The sequence below is a fragment of the Pongo pygmaeus genome, chromosome 7, assembly GCF_028885625.2.
Source record: "Pongo pygmaeus isolate AG05252 chromosome 7, NHGRI_mPonPyg2-v2.0_pri, whole genome shotgun sequence".
Taxonomy (NCBI): Eukaryota; Metazoa; Chordata; class Mammalia; order Primates; family Hominidae; genus Pongo; species Pongo pygmaeus.
The window spans coordinates 92,859,937-92,872,380 of NC_072380.2; the positions used below are offsets into that span (position 1 = coordinate 92,859,937).

A 12,444-nucleotide genomic window follows, 5' to 3' on the forward strand; every position below is an offset into this window, starting at 1 on the left:
GTCAACATGCAAAATAGAATTTCTTCTTTGGATAGTCAATGGCAAATTACTTTTGTTACTATTACATTTCTTTCAAATATTATAGTTTAAAAATGTATAAAACTCTTTCAAATGAAGTAACTCATTTTTTTACCCCAAAATGGTAAAGTCCAATTGAATATTATTATTCCTCACTTTATTGACTAGGAAACAATCTTGCTCAAGTTTACCAATTGGTAACAGAAACGGAACTCACACTCGGAACGTCACACTTTTTGGCCATCTTCCTCTTTCTTCATTTAAGGGTCATCGTTAAATAATTAAAGGGTGGCATTTTTTTTCTACAATATTTTAAAGCTTCAACACTGTTCTTTTGCTTCTATTCAAAGGAGTAAATAAAAATTTTTCCACTTTGAGGTAAAGTACAATGGAGTGCTCCTTATGCATGAACTGCTACATCTCCCTGAGAAACATCTCTCTTTCTCACGTTGGCAAAGCAAGCCTGTGCCTCTCTGAAGCACCTTACAAATTCACCCAAAGATCTAGCTGCTGAAAAGAACTTATGTACAAGCAGATAGCTGTGATGTGACAACTTAAGATACAAATATTAATCAAAAGAAAAGTAAATAAATAGTTGCCTGTATGTTACTTCCTCCAAACCCTACCTTATTAGACCCAAAAATAGCAGCAGTAAAATATTAACAGCAACCATTTACTGAATGTTTAGTCTAGGGCCAAGCCAAGCAGGACACTTAGCCCCATGTCCAGCCGCTGTCATTTAATGCTCAGTATAAGCCCGCGATGTCAGTGCTATCCTGGCTTTATTTTACTGATGAGGCGCTGAGGCTTACCTAGCTTGGGTAACTTGTCCAGGTTTTATAGCAGGCAAGCAGCTAAGCGATATCTCCACTCACACCATTGACTTTATTCTTGTACAAGAGGAAATCTCATTTCATAAAGAAAAGTTTCCCACAAATAAAATCAAAATTCATCCAAACCAGAAATAAGCTGAAGAAGTTGAGGGGTCATCTAACGGAGTTCTGCTTTGCTCATTGGAAACTGACTTCAGTGGAGACTTGTTAATCATCAGTTTTCCTAGAAAATTAATTTGCTTTGCAGCAAAGCCTTAAGACTGTGTGTATTAAATGTTACAGCTAAGCTAGACCCTTCAGCTAGTCACAAACTGTTCAGTTTAGAGGGGGAAAATGGTAAATTAAGAGAAAGCAATGGGAAACATTTTTCACTGGAAGAAAAGCGAGCCACATAATGTATGATTTTTTCTAGCTACAGGGTCTTGACCCTTTGGGGATGTTGAAAGGAATAAATGGATTGATTGAGGAAAGGGAAAAACAGCTTGTGGCAGATTAGATGGTGTTATGATGCCTGCCCCTGACTTCTTCCTGCCAAAATGAGATTCATTAAAGAAAACTCTTAAGTAAATTAAAACTCTGCTCGCCAATACCCTCCCCTCCAGATGTTAACAACTGTGGTTCGTTTGACGACATGGCTGTGGGTAATCAGTAGAAACATTTCTATTAAGAGGGATGATGAGAAGCACTGGGAAATATTTTATGTATTTTTGACCAAAAATGACCAAACAGCTGGCTGATTGATGACTTCTGGTATCAGGAACCCGAGACGCTGTCACTGTGTGAGCAATTGCTCATGAGTTCAGTTTGGCCATTCCCGCACCAACAAGATGCTGTTATTCCCTGACTTATGCCTATGGTGAAAAGGTGGCTTAGAGAGAAGCAGAAGGGAGGAAACTTTGGCTCAGAGAGTGTCAGGCTGCTTGGTGAATTGCGCCATTTCTGGACTTATCACCAGGGTAGCGTATGTTCTGGGATACAGCAATGGTTCTTCCTGTGGGTATTTCAGTTTATGGCAAAAACAGAACTGCTTTTGTCAAATTAGAATCAACTTCCTGTCCTGCTGCATGTGTGTATCTATCTATCTATCTATCTATCTATCTATCTATCTATCTATCTGTTTACCCATCTAACTATCTCTATAATGGAGATATATCTCCATTGGAATAGCAATCAAAGGACACATCTGGTCAGCAGGCTTATTAAATGACACAGTTACTTCCTGGTGTAGTGGGTTGGGGGCTTGCACCTGGAAGAAGGCAGAGTAGGTCACACACCTGTTGTCATCTCCCTAATGCTGAAGGGAAGTTTAGAGTGCCCCCTTCCGTCACCTAAATTTCAGGAAATAGGAATGTTGATGTGAGCCAAAGGAGTATTCATTTGCTTGAATTTTTTTGTCTTTTTTTTTGAGACGGAGTCTCGCTCTGTCACCCAGACTGGAGTGCAATGGCGCAATCTCGGTTCACTGCAACCTCCACCTCCCGGGTTCAAGCAATTCTCCTGCCTCAACCTCCTGAGTAGTTGGGATTACAGGTGCATGTCACCACGCTCAGCTCATTTTGTATTTTTAGTGGAGATGGGGTTTCACTTTATAGGTCAGGCTGGTCTTGAACTCCTGACCTCGTGATCCGCCCACATTGGCCTCCCAAAGTGCTGGGATTACAGGCGTGAGCCACCGTGCCTGGCCTGTGCTTGAATTTTTTACCAGATTGTCAGCTCCTTAAAAACAGGGACTTGTTAGTTATATTTGCAACCTGTAGTTGGGTGCTTGGATCATAATAGGAGCGTAATATATATTGTAAATGAATCAATAAATGAATGAGTTTTGGCCTGACTTTGAAATGGAGGAGGTCACCTTTTTCACTTACTTTGAAATGCTATGGTCAGACGGGGTTTAGGGGTGCTTCTTCACAGAGAAGTGTCCTCCCCTAGAAGACCAAGTGTGTCCAGGATGTGCACAAGAGGGGAGGAGGAGTGGATGGGCTGCTTTGCTCAGTCTGCTCTGGGTGTTAGGAGAGAAGGAGCCCTCAAGGAAGAAGGGGCTAATTTGTCCTGAAGCTGACCAGAGACTGAAGCTCCAATTCAGTGTTCTAGGCAGTCACTGAACCTTAAATCTACTGGGAGTATTAAACAAACAAACAAACAAAAAACCCAACCAGGATCCCACCTCAGGCTAATTCAATGAGAACCTGGGGCAGGTGATACTCGAGGGAATGAGGGCTTAAAAAAATCTCTAATATGCAGCCAGAATTGGGGGCTGTGGCTCCAGTTCAGTGGCTCTCAGCTCGTTGATATGTCAGAATCACATGTTAAAAATATGTATTAATAGATACTATCCCCCACATCCAGAGGTGGGATTTAGGGGGTCCAGGTGGGGTTCACACTTCTGTATTGACACATTTTGAAGACCATCAGGATTAAGACAACACTTTGGCTCAGGATTTCACCTTTCAACGAGCAATCTAGGATGCTTGTTAAGAACATAGATTCCTGGGTTTGCCCTAAATTTACTGAATCAGACTCCTGAAGAGAGGAGCATGGGATTTGTAGTTTTAAAAGTGTGATTCTCATGATAAGGGAAACATTACTAGCTTGTGTTTCTTAAGTATTATCCCCAGACCAGCAGCGCTGGCAGCACCTGGGAATCAGAAACTCTGGGGTGGGACCCAGCAGTCAGCTATTGAACAAGCCCTGCAGATGATTCTGATGCCCACTGCAGCTGGAGAACCACTGCTCTAGTTCTCTATTTTTTCAAGATATGGGCCCCAGACCAACAGCACTGGCACCACCTGGGAGCTTGTTAAAAATGCAGACTCCTGGCCTCACTCCAGACCCAAGGGGTTAGAATCTACATTTGAAGAGGATCCCCAGGTGATCTGTATGCACACTAAAGTTTGAGAAGCCCTGCTTATACCCCAAATAAGTACCACTTTGCTGTGGAAATCATCAAGTGTAAGCTCCTTTAACAAGAAGCAAAATCTAAAATCGATGTTTCCCTTTAAGAACAGAAGTGGCTTTAATTCTAGAGAAACTGTGAAGCAAATCACTTGGAACTGTTGGAACTATACTACTAAAACAAATCCCTGCGTTGTGTTATTAATTCAGCTGAAGTGAAGGATTCAAATACAATTAGATGTAAAGTGCTTTTTTTTTTTTTTGGAGACAGAGTCTTGCTCTGTCGCCCAGGATGGAGTTCAGTGGCGCGATCTCAGCTCACTGCAACCTTTGCCTCCTGGGTTCAAGGGATCCTCCCACCTCAGCTTCCCTAGTAGCTGGGATTACAGGCATGCACTACCACACCCGGCTAATTTTTGTAGAGATGGGATTTCTCCATGTTGGCCAGGTTGGTCTGGAACTCTTGGGCTTAAGTGATCCACCCGCCTCAGCCTCCCAAAGTTCCGAGATTTGCAGGCGTGAGCCACTGCTCCCGGCCAAAATTACGTGTAAAGTTCTAACCTCTGTCCTGTATTATTTTGTCTTTCCATAGTTTCCTAGTTTCATATAGAGTGTGTCAAAGTATTCTACTCCAGAGCCTGACTTTACACCTTTGGAATACAAATTTGTGGCACACATACACACACACACACACACACACACACACACATCTATTAGATTAGTTAGGGTTCTCCACAGAAACAGAACCAATAGGATATATATAGAGAGAGGCAGAGGGCAGTGGGGAGGTATTTTAAGGAATTGGCTCACGCAGTTGTGGGGGCTGGCAAGTCTAAAATATGCAGGGCAGGCAGCAGGCTGGAAATTCCAGCAAGAGTTGATGTTGCAGCTCAAGTCTGAAGGCAGAATTCCTTCTCCTTAGGGGACCTCAGTGTTTTGCTCTTAAGGCTTTAAACTGATTAGATGGGGCCCACCCATATTATGGCGGGTAATCTGCTTTGTTCAAATCTACTGATTTAAAAGTTAATAACTTCTAAAGAACACCTTCATAGAAACATCCAGACTGATATTTGAACAAACAACTGAGGATGTGGTACGGTGAAGTTGACACATAAAATTAACTCTCTGTCTATACACATACACACATATACATCTATATGTTTATAAAACATTTTTTGAATGTTCTAGAAAGTCATAAAATATGCCTATTATCAGAGCTAGTGATAATTCGTAAAGTTCATCTATTATTACTCATTCTAAATGGGTTTTTCCTCTGTTTTATTTTCCCTTTCATTTCCCACCTTTCATTAAACTTATGTTCAGACAGTATGGCCGGGCGGGTGGCCCATGCCTGTAATCCCAGCACTTTGGGAGGCCAAGGTGGGCAGATCACCTGAGGTCAGGCATTCGAGACCAGCCTGACCAATATGGTGAAACCCCGTGTCTACTAACAAAATTTAGCCAGGCGTGGTGGTGCATGCCTATATTCCCAGCTACTTGGGAGGCTGAGGCAGGAGAATTGCTCGAACCCGGGAAGTGGAGGTTGCAGCGAGCTGAGATCACGCCACTGCGCTCCAGCCTGGGTGACAGAGCGAGAACCCGTCTCATTAAAAAAAAAAAAGAAAAACAACTTATGTTCAGACAACATAAAATCTTAGGATAACTTATGGCACTCCAGATAGCTGTCACAATTGCTTGTCCTCTCATAACTTTCAATAACAAATTTGAATTAAGTAAATAATTTTTGACAGTTGCAACTTAAAACACACACAGTGAATCTTATTTTAAACATTGCCGCTGAGGTTTAAGTAAACTTGGCCTGATCCCACAGTTAAAGGCTTGAAGCAGTCAGAAGTTATTTTTACTCTCTTTTCAAATTATCAGCCTACCTTCCTCACTCTTTATTGACCTTGGCTTTTGTGTCCATAAGCGCCATTTAGGTATGGCCCTTGCTATACAAAATGACAACCCCAGACCAGGCAAAAAAAAAAAAAAAAAAAAAGGGACAGCTGTGCTGGAGATAGATGCCAATTAATTTTGAGGCTTTTTTCTTTAGTGCATTATTATTATTATTTTTGAGACAGGGTCTCACTCTGCCACCCAGGCTGGAGTGCAGTCGCATGATCAGGGCTCACTGCAGCCCTCCTGCAGCCATCCTCCCCCCTCAACCTCCGAAGTAGCTGGGACTACAGACACGCACCACCATGCCCAGCTAATTTTTAGTATTTTTATTAGAGATGGGATTTCGCCATGTTGGCCAGGCTGGTCTTGAACTCCTAGGCTCAAGTGAACCGCCCGCCTCGGCCTCCCAAAGTGCTGGGATTACAGGTGTGAGCCACTGCGCTTGGCCAATACATTATTTTTTAAACACAAAAAATGATTTCTGTATGATAGTATAAAGGTCATTCGTGTAGGCAAGATTCTGAAGATATTGTGGTTTTGCACGGCCCAAAGAGAGAAAAGGGGGTTAATTTATAAGGGAATTTCTAGGTGTGGCCCCGGATAGCTCCTTGGATTTTTGCTTGCATGTGTCTTAGTTGTGTCTTAGCTGTGCTTAGCTAAGGGATTTAGCTATGCACGTGAGTCACTTTAGACCTCCACCGAGGTTGAAATTACTGGGTACCAAAAGTCATGCAAACACTCTGGAAACGACAGTGATTCCAGAGATGCATTTGGCCACTGTTTGTTTAGGTGGATGATGGTATCAGGTGGGACTCTCACCTGTGGCAGAATCTCATCCAATTTAAGGAGAAATGAGGCTTTGATGGAAGGTATCATAGAACTGCTGTGCTGCGAGACTGAGGGCAGCTGCAGACACTTGGGGACGGCTCCTGCATCCTAGGATTCGCTTATCCCTGATCATTCTCTCAGGCTCCTCCATAAGGTGGGATGGCTGCTGACCAAGCTGAGGTTACATGAGTATAGCTTAAGATCAAAGAGGGAACAGGATTTCCTATTGGCTCCAGAAGAAACATCTCCCTAGTTGAGTCACAAGCTCATCCCTAGACCATCACAGCAGGTAGGAAGAAGGTTCCGCCAGGATTCCAGTCCAGGTCAGTTACCTTGCATGAATTTGTTCCTAGAAAAAGTGGGGACAAAGTTGGGCTGGGCAGATATAAAACAAAAGCTAGTAGAGTTTAAGAATTCACTTGTTCATGGATTTTAATCACTCTCTTGGCAGTCTCCTTCTTCTATGAGGAAGTTTCTTACCCTTCTATAAGAGGTTTTCAGTTTTTTGTAGTATGCCACCAAGGCAGCCATTTTTGCTTATGGCTGATTTTTCATGCTCCATCTTGTATTTATTTCTTTTCCTTGGGGAACTCTTGCTGTTATAGCAAGGTGTTCTATTTGGTAAGTATTGGGGTTCTGTTTGGTTATGGTGTAATAATTATCTGGCATATGGTATAATAATAATTTTTTTTTTTTTTTTTTTTGAGACAGAGGTTCACTCTTGTTGCCCAGGCTGGAGTGCAGTGGCTCGATCTTGGCTCACTGCAACCTCCTTATCCCAGGTTCAAGCGATTCTCCTGCCTCAGCCTCCTGAGTAGCTGGGATTACAGGCGCCCACGACCACGCCTGGCTAATTTTTTGTATTTTTAGTAGAGACGGGGTTTCACCATGTTGGCCAGGTTGGTCTTAAACTCCTGACCTTTGGTAATCCACCCACCTTGGCCTCCCAAAGTGCTGGGATTACAGGCTTGAGCCACCGCGCCCGGACTTATGATAATTATTTTTAATGGCTTCGTTGAGTAAGTAGATGTTCTTGTACCAATCTCTTGGACACTTAAATTATTTCTAATTTACTCTCTTCCAAATGTGGCAAGATGGGATTTTCTTTTCTTTTCTTTTTTTTTGTCCTATTGGAACCTTTTATTCTGTTTTGTTGATGCTTAAGGAAAACAGCTTTGCCCATAACTCACTGTGGCCTGGAGTTATGACACCAACTTGTATTTGGCCAATTAAGAAAGAGGCTAAGCTGCATTCTTCTTAGAAGGTCTATTCAGTTGATAAATGGCACTTAATTGATTTTTTTTGCATATAATCTTTAACAAGAACTCATAAGTTGCATTGATTATGCCCCAAGAAATAAGGGACCGATGGTAATTCAGATGGGCACCTCTGAAAAGATTTATCAGTTTTCTGTCCTGTTCCAGCCAGATTTTTTGGAAAACCTTGGGGAAAGACTGAAATTCCCCACCAATCTGAGACCATATGTGAGTTTTTACAACATTAATTGGAAAAAACAAGAATCCCAACATGGCACCCAATAGACCTCCACAGATAAAATCATTGACCAAATGAGCACTGTGAGTCGTTTCGGTAGGCAGATGCTCCTTAATGGGACCTCGAAGGCCGAAAAACAAGACATTGCTGAGTCCATTCCAGAAAAGAACAGGCACCAAGCCTCAATAATACTCTCCAATTCTGTGACATTTCAGTGCCTTGAAAGCCTGGTAAGTGTTGGTAAATGTGTGATGATGCTTGTGGTCTTGAAGCAATGTCTGAACTCTTTCCAGTGGAGTGAAAATTGCTTCTGTTGTCCCTGAAAGCACTGCCGCCACACCATGGGCTGCAAACTCTGGAGCACTGACATGTTTGTGGAGAAGGCAGGATAAATCCTTATAGAGACCAAACATAAGTGCAAGTGTAGTTGTCTTCTGCATCAATGGGGGAAGGATTCCATGATACAAGTTTCAAAATCCATCCCTTCTCAACTGAAGTATTGCATCATGAGTTTTGATGCTATACAGCTGTTGTCAAAAGAGGACCTTCTGAATGGGATATGTGATTGCGATGTTTTTGAAGGCTGCGCAGCAGCCACACAAATAATGCTTCATTTCACCAACATTTGTAATATGAGGTGATATATCTTGTTTTGAAGATGTTAGTATTGGCAGCCTCTTTTCATGAGCTTCTGAATCCATTATGTTGCTTAAGATCTTTCTTTTTCATGAAGGACTTTTTTAAACCTGTAACATCATCTGAGCCTGGAGTTTGGCAGGATGATAGCTTTTTGATAATGTTCCCAATTTCTTCCACTGTTATTGTTCGTTAGGTTCTCTCTTCTCGAGTCAATTTTGATAACTGGATTTCCGTTCTCCAGGCGTCCATTTCCAAGATGAGATTTTCTTTTACCTTCACACCCATTTTTTCTTTCCCTTTTCACCTTCTGTGAGAGAAGATATTTTATAGACAGAATGAAGAGAACTGTTAGTAGAATACTTTAAACATTTGCTATGAGAAGTAGTCGAAGTCAGAAAGAGAAAGGCTTGTTTTTCTGGTAATTGTTCTCCTCTGAAGAATCTCAAAGGCGAATGCTTCCCCTATGAAGCATGGTAAGGACCTGCTACTTCTGTCAGGTTGGAGATGCTTTCACTTTATGGGTAATGCAAGAAGAAACACGTACTCTGGAGGAAAGGAAGAGGACATTTTTTTAAAAGACAAAGAAGGAGGGAAAACGTAGAAAAATATTTTTGGAAACGTATTCATGGAAGAATCTGGATGGACAGTGAGGGTTTTATGGTTTCACAAAATACAAACTAGGCTGTGTGTGGTGGCTCACACCTATAATCCCAGCATTTTGGAGGCCTAGGTGGAGGGATCACTTGAGCCCAGGAGTTCAAGACCAGCCTGGGCAATGTAGGGAGACCCCTGTCTCTACAAAAAATACAAAAATTAGCTGGGCGTGATGGTGCCTGCCTGTAGTCCCAGCTACTCAGGAGGCTGAGGTGGGAGGATCACTTGAGCTTGGCAGGTTGAGGCTGCAGTGAGCCAAGATCATACTCCTGCCTGGGCAACAAAGAGTGAGACCCTGTCTTAAAAACAAACAAAAAAACAAACCAAATACCGATAACTTAAGCATTGAAAAAATATGGGGCTGGGCATGGTGGCACAGGCTTATAATCCCAGCACTTTGGGAGGCCAAGGTGGGAGAATCACTTGAGTCCAGGAGTTCGAGACCAGCTTGGGCAACATAGTGAGACCCCGTCTTTACAAAAAATAAAAAAATTAGCCAGGCACAGTGGCTTGTGCCTGTCGTCCCAGCTACTCCGGAGGCTGAGGTGGGAGGATTGCTTGAGCCCGAGGAGGTTGAGGCTGCTGTGAACTATGATCACACCAATGCACTCCAGCCTGGGTGACAAAGTGAGACCCTGTCTCCTCCACCACAAAAAAAAAAAAAAAAAAAAAAAAAAGGAAAGAAAAAATATGGATAGGTCACAGGATTTAAAAATAAATGCATGAACTAGACTTAGAGCAGAAACAGAGAAGTTTCAGAGCTCCAGTGGGAAGGAACTAATGGCCATTCTCCAGCATTAGGCCCTCAGGATAAATTAGCCTCAGTCTCTGGTTTAGCTGGGCTTGGCCAGGGGAGGTCAGGGTTCTTGGACAGTCACTTGTAGCCTGTGTACAATGGCAGAGGGGTAATTGCTCAAAGCAAACTCAAGGTGTTGTCACCAGAAGAAAGGGGAATGAATGCTGGCCAGGTAAAAGCAACAGTTGTCCTCTACAACGTCTGGATGAAAACTGAGGAAATATGTTCACCATCTTCTGGGGCCCATTTGCCTTTGTGATGGGCCATTATGTAAGCATACACACATAGCATTACAAAAAATAAAGGATTGCTTTATTTTTTGTAATGCTATGCTTGAGTACAGGCAAAACTATGCGATTACATGAGTAATGTGGTAATGAAGATCATTTGCATTTCTTTTGTCTTCTTCTGAGTTATTTTCTGGGACAAAATTCTCAGGCATGGAATTACCAGGTCAAAGGGGATGATTATGTTTATGGCTACACTACTTCAATTCTAAATGGAAAATAAATGACAGCAAAGATATTCAAAAGAGGGCAAGGAAAAATAAAAGTGTTGGGCCCTAATTTTGTCAACCATGTTTTGTAAAGGATACAATAAGAGATATGGAATAATAGTTAAGGTTATGAGATAAAGGAGTAATATTATTAAATAACATTTTGGGAGTGCCAGTCAAGGGAAAGATCTCAATCTCGATTGTTAGGTGCTTTAGATTTTGAGCAACAGAGATACCCTCAGTTTACTTTAGTTGATGACCTTCCTTCCTTCCTCTTTCTCTCCCTTTTCTCTCTTTCTTTCTTTTGAGACAAGGTCTTGCTCTGTTGCCCAGGGTGGAGCGCAGTGATGCAATGACAGCTGACTGCAGCTTTGAACTCGGGGGCTCAATTGGTCCTCCCACCTCAGCCTCCTGAGTAGCTGGGTCTACAGGCATGTGCCACGATGTCCAGCTAATTTTTGAATTTTTTGTAGAGATGAGGGCTCCCCATGTTGCTCAGGTTGGTCTCGAACTCCTGAGCTCAAGTGATCTTCCCACTTCAACCTCCCAAAATGCTGGGATTACAGGTATGAGCCACAGCCCCCGGCTGGTAGTTTCTTTTTAATACAAATTTTATTTTGAAGGAGTTGACTGAAAAGTTGCAACTACAGAAAAGAAACCTCTTTCTTTTTGGTAACCATTTGAGGGTAAGTTGCCAAACTAATGCTTACCCCCGCTGAAAACTTCAGTATTCACAAGGACATTCTCCCACATCACCATAGCCCACTCATCCAAGGCAGGAAACTAACACTGATACATTTCTACCATCTAATCCTCAGACCCAGTCAAGTTTTGCCAACTGTTTTAAATGGTTAAAAACAAAACAAAACAAGTTTGGAGTCCAGCATTGGATTTAAGTGTCATCTCTTTCCATCTGGAACACTTCCACAGTCTTTCCTTGACTTTCATAAACTTGATACTTTTGAAGAATACAGACAGTTATTTGATTATTATGAAAGCAATACTGTGTTTTCCTCATTGCCTCCTATCAGGGAGCACACAATGTTGATTTATCCCATTTATTATGCTGTTTACTTGATCACCTGATTTAAGGTGGTGCTAGGCTTTTCATTATAAAGTTACTCTTCGACCATGTGTAGTTAATCACTATTTAGTTAAAAAGTGTTTTGTGGGGAGGCACTTTGAAACTGTAAATATCCTGTTCCTTGCCAAATTTTGAATTTATTTATATCAACATGGACTCACAGTTTCCTGTTTCATTCAATGGGTTATAATAAGTTGTTATCACAATTTATTTTGATACTCAAATTGCCTCAGACTTGGCCACCGAGGGTCCGTTCAAACTGGCTCCTGTGTCTCTTTGACATGCCTCATCAGTCTTTGAGCATTTCCTTGATTTCTGGATCAACAAGATCTTCCAGGTCATCCTATAATTTTCCTGCCTCAGCCTTGGAAATAGCCATTTCTCCAAGAAGCCTGGGTTGACTTTTGGAGAGAATGATATTTAAGAACAAGATCTGCGTGCTGGATGTGCTCATTGCAATTGGGCTGTGCTCACTGCTCCTAGGCCCTTTCACTAGACAGAGCCAGAGAACACACACATACACGCACACACACACATACACACACATTTGTTTCTGTATCTAAGCATCTCTTTCATCTGTATTTATGTATCTAAGTATCTATCTACCTACCTACCTATCAAAAGCCATAAAAAATCTGGGCACAGTGGTGAGTGCCTGTAATACCAGCTACTCAATAGGTTGAGGCAGGAGAATTCCTTGAGCCTAGGAGTTCAAGACCAGCCTGGACAACATAGTGAGGCCCCATCTGAAAAAAACAAAACTCCCAAAACCATAAGGTCACACTGATATCACAGGGTTCAAGCTGGT

The 12,444-nt window shown here is 42.1% G+C and overlaps 1 pseudogene; it reads right to left on the reverse strand.

Annotated features, from left to right (window-relative positions):
* Positions 1-7,714: 7,714 nt before the first annotated feature.
* On the reverse strand, positions 7,715-8,721 carry LOC129042100 (mitochondrial nicotinamide adenine dinucleotide transporter SLC25A51-like; annotated as a pseudogene).
* Between the last annotated feature and the right edge of the window lie 3,723 nt (positions 8,722-12,444).